Source organism: Sorex araneus, chromosome 5 (assembly GCF_027595985.1).
Source record: "Sorex araneus isolate mSorAra2 chromosome 5, mSorAra2.pri, whole genome shotgun sequence".
NCBI classification, from domain to species: domain Eukaryota; kingdom Metazoa; phylum Chordata; class Mammalia; order Eulipotyphla; family Soricidae; genus Sorex; species Sorex araneus.
In genome coordinates this window covers 76,258,719-76,262,951 of record NC_073306.1, presented here as the reverse complement: position 1 = coordinate 76,262,951, position 4,233 = coordinate 76,258,719, and the positions used below count along the sequence as shown (strand labels likewise).

At 37.7% G+C, this 4,233-nt stretch overlaps 1 pseudogene; it reads left to right on the top strand.

The window, feature by feature from the left end:
• Nucleotides 1-745: 745 nt before the first annotated feature.
• LOC101547932 (calcineurin B homologous protein 3-like) lies at nt 746-1,180 on the top strand (annotated as a pseudogene).
• Nucleotides 1,181-4,233: the final 3,053 nt, after the last annotated feature.

Sequence of the window (4,233 nt, the reverse complement as noted above, 5' to 3'; positions counted from 1 at the left end):
TAGGTTTCATTTTTGTGGGGATTAGCATCTTTTTGCAAATTTGACAATTCTTTATCCCTCACAGTGAGTGCCTGTGTGTGTCCATGCACGAGTGTGTGCGCACTACATTTTCTAGGGAAAAAATATTTCCTCATATGAGTATACTTCATTTTCTCTCTTATTTCTGTAGGAGAAAAAAATGGACAGAACTTGTTATGGGTGAATGAAACACAGCTTTGGTATAATCAGCTGTCAAAAGGGGTTTCTTTAAGATCACTTTATAAAATATATTTAATAGCAAACATATTTACTACTAAAGGAGTTGAATTGTAACTGTGATATTTTACTCAAAAGTAAGTTCTACTCTTGAGTCCTCTCATTCCCCCACCTGAACTTCAATGGATCGGTTATTGGACAGTCTATTTCAGCGAAGAAAGGTAGGTGGAATGCTCATGCTTTCTCACAGAACAAGCTGATCAGAGTGCTCACTGTACACTCACTTTCTGGTAGTGCAAGAAAACTTTGTTTCATTTCCACACTTTGCCTTCAGAAGCAGCAACTAACTTTCTATGGCCTCCACACTAAGAAAATCATTTCATGACTCTTTAAGGCTTTAACAGGGGAGGGCTCTGAACAAGAATTCCTGCAACCTTGACCTGAGTGCCACTTTCTTGAGAATTCAGACTCCTGGGGAAATTTAGGCAGTACTATGCACAAAGCTGTGGAGTGATTGCTATGTGCACGAGGTGTCGGCTACAAGACAAAGATGAAGACTACTGTTCCATGTCCTAAGGAAACTTCAGTATTAGAAGTACCCGCAGTTTTCATACTTAAAGATAATAAAAATGTTGACACCAGGATGGAAAAAGAGCAGGTGGAGCTGTGCCGGAAGGAGAAGCTGAGATTTCTGTTCTGCGTGTGCGACTTGGGCAGAGATGGACGCATCAGCTGGAAGAGTAGTTGAACGTGCTGGAGGAGCTGCTGACCGGACACCCGCTCTTGGGGAAGGAGGCCACGTGCTCGATAGCCAATGGCATCACGGTGAAGGCAGCCAGCATCTGCGTGGGCCAGATGGAGCCCGATCAGGTCTACGAGGGGATCACCTTTGACGACTTCCTGAAGACCTGGCAGGGGCATTGATATCGAGACCAAGATGCACGTCTGCTTCCTCGACGTGGAAACCATCGCCCTGTGCCTCTGATGACGTGCCACCTAGGTGCACCTTTGACTCCTACTCCTGTAAATAGCCCTGAGCTGGTGCCTCTGGCTACAGTGGGAGCAGCTAGGGGCCGCGCAATTTTTATGTCCAATAAAACCACAGAGGGAGCTGGTTAAAAAAAGAAAGAAAAAAAATTAGTTCAGAACAGGTTCTTTCTGGTCTGAACAGAGACTAACCAATCAGGTGTTTTGCTCTAGTGGTGCACATAGCTTGAATTATCCTCTTTGGTCTTATCCCCAAATTTGGGATTAATAAAACAAAAATTCTCATCTATTTTCCAAAAAGTAAGCTCAAAAACTTGAGAGAATAAAACTAACTAACTAAATAAATAAAATAAAAACACTCTAAATGATGTGCAATGCAGTTCCACCACAAAGTTGCACAGAATCATTTTTTCCTGTATTTTAAAGGGCCACTCTAAACTACCACTGGCAGATATCACATAATTTGGCAGGAGTGCCGTGGAATAGGTATCCAGTTAACCAATGTGCTCAGTCGAGAAGCTGACTTTCTTTCAATGCTAAAGACCACATTAGGATGAAAAGAATTTCTCTTCCTTGCTTTCCTCCTCATTCTCCTCATTTTCATACGCAGAATTTTTCATCAAATATGTTTTTTATTCACTCAATAATATCTTTTTTACTTTCAGCAGTATCATTTTTATCGTTTGCTTACTTTGGGCATCCCAAGCAGTGTTCAAGGACTTGGGAGCTACTCCCAGCATTACTTTGCCAACCAGCTAGATGGTTTAATGTTAGGGCAGGAGGATTCAGTATCCTTTAGGAAGGGTGCAAGAGGCCATCAGAAACACATCCTCAAAGATGCTCAGGAACCACTTAAGTTACATCTTATTGGTGTTTAGGGGCCATATGGTACTGGGGAATGATATAGGCCCCTACACATGCAAAATACGCGTTCTTGACCAGTAGACTATCTCCCTGAAACTTCTATCTCTCTTTTTAAATCAAGAGCCAAAAGCTAAAATGTGATTTTAGCAACAATTCTTGCATTAACATTATATGTATTTCCCTCTATAAGTAATATTTTTTCAGTAAAATGGACTATAGTACTTACGTTGAGAGAAGTGGGCAGAGAAAGTTATACTTTTCTCTTTCATTATCTATTATACCCTCAGAAATTATCAACAACCTGATAGCAAGAAGACTGTAGTTAGAGAACAGGAAGATCTTCCTAGATGCACATCTTTAGAACTCTATTCTCCTTTTCTGAAAAGACAGTCTAGTATATGGCAGCCAGTAGAAGTTCTTTAGAATTACTGCAGCATGTGACATTAGTGAAATTGTTTTAAATAATGATTATGTATCATAACAGAAACATATGTAATTTCTAAAAGAAATATATTGGGTTATATGTTAGTTGAAATGACTGATAAAGCATTAAAAGTAATAATGTACTATATTTAAAACTGTAATAGGCCAAAATGACATGAGCCAAAATTTGATGTATTGTAAGGGCTATTAAATGTTATATGCTTTTCACAATACTTTCTTTTAACAAGTGAGGGACATTTTACATATTGTATAGTTCATTTGTTTCAAGTGTACAATGCCATGAATTTTGCTAAATTAGCCAAGTTATATAATCATCATAAATCAGTTTAAGAATATTTTCAACACTCCAGTGACATCTATCATGTCCATTTACTATTAATCTCCTTCCCCACTTGCCGCCCCAGGCAATCATAACATACCTTTTTTTTTTTTATCTGTATGTAGTTGCCTTTTTTGGATTTTTGAGATAAGTGGAATCATATAACATGTGCTTTCTCAGGTTGATTTCTTTTACCTAGAATGATATGTTCCATCTATTTGTCCAACATGTATCCATTGCTTATTCCTTTTTACACTGGGTAGCATATTGCACTGGGTAGCATATTGCAGGTTCATTTATCATCCGATGAACATTTAGGTTTTCACTATTGTGAATAAAGTTCTCAAGACCCTGATCAATGTGTAAGTCTGGATGAATGTATATTTTCATTTTCTTCAGATAGATAACTAGGAATCGTGCACATGAATCAGAGGAAAGTGAAGTATAATGGCAGGGAACAAGTCAGTACAGGCATATCTCAGTTTTAGATACAATTCTTGCATTAACTTTACAATGTATTTCCCTCTATGAATAATATTTTTATCTGTAAAATGGATTACAATACTTATCACATTGTATATGTGTGAGATGCTAGTTATGAAAAATAATTTATATTTCTAGTGTAGAGTCTAGAACTGGGCATGTAGAAGTTAATTGGCACTCATTATTATAAGTACTTAAAAACTTGGGAAGGAAATGTAAGATTATATTCTAAATTTATCAGATCATGTATCAGGGCCAACTTACCCATTTGCATAGACTGAGGCAGACTCAGAACCAGGTTTTGTGTCTACAAGATCATAGGCATAACCATTCCTACTGTGTTCTAAGACAGCGAATCTGTTCAGCCCACCTGAGTCCCAGCCCACCTGTACTCTGAAACACATGTGAAATGTGATTTCAAAAATTCAGTGAAGTTTATTTAAACTTCTCCCTCGTACCCCCTTGCCATCTCAATTGTTTAATAAGAAATCTAGTCTCAGTTAATTTTCTAGTCCTCCTTGTAAGAATGCTGCGACTTGTACAAATTTGGCAATTTAACAATCTCTAAAGGAGACATTTCCTAACTCTTTGATTTCAAAATACACAAAACAATCACATTATAACACAAAATGTATGAAGCACTGTTAGTCCATGGAGTAAGGAATATTCTAGTTGCTTACACAAGCAACCATCTGAGCAGTACAAATCTCTTCACTTTCTTATTTTCCCATTTTTGTTTTCCTAGGTGGATTTCTTTTTTTTCCTATTATATTTAGCCCACAATTAAAAAGTGGCAAAATAGGTGCCAAAGTTGCTAATTATATAATTATAAGAGTACAGAGCAGAGTTAAGATGAAAAATAACACACTTGTTGCAATGTGGAAGTGATGAAAATACCTCCGTTCTGCTCTGCCCTCTCTGTCCTGATTTCCTTTTAGAGG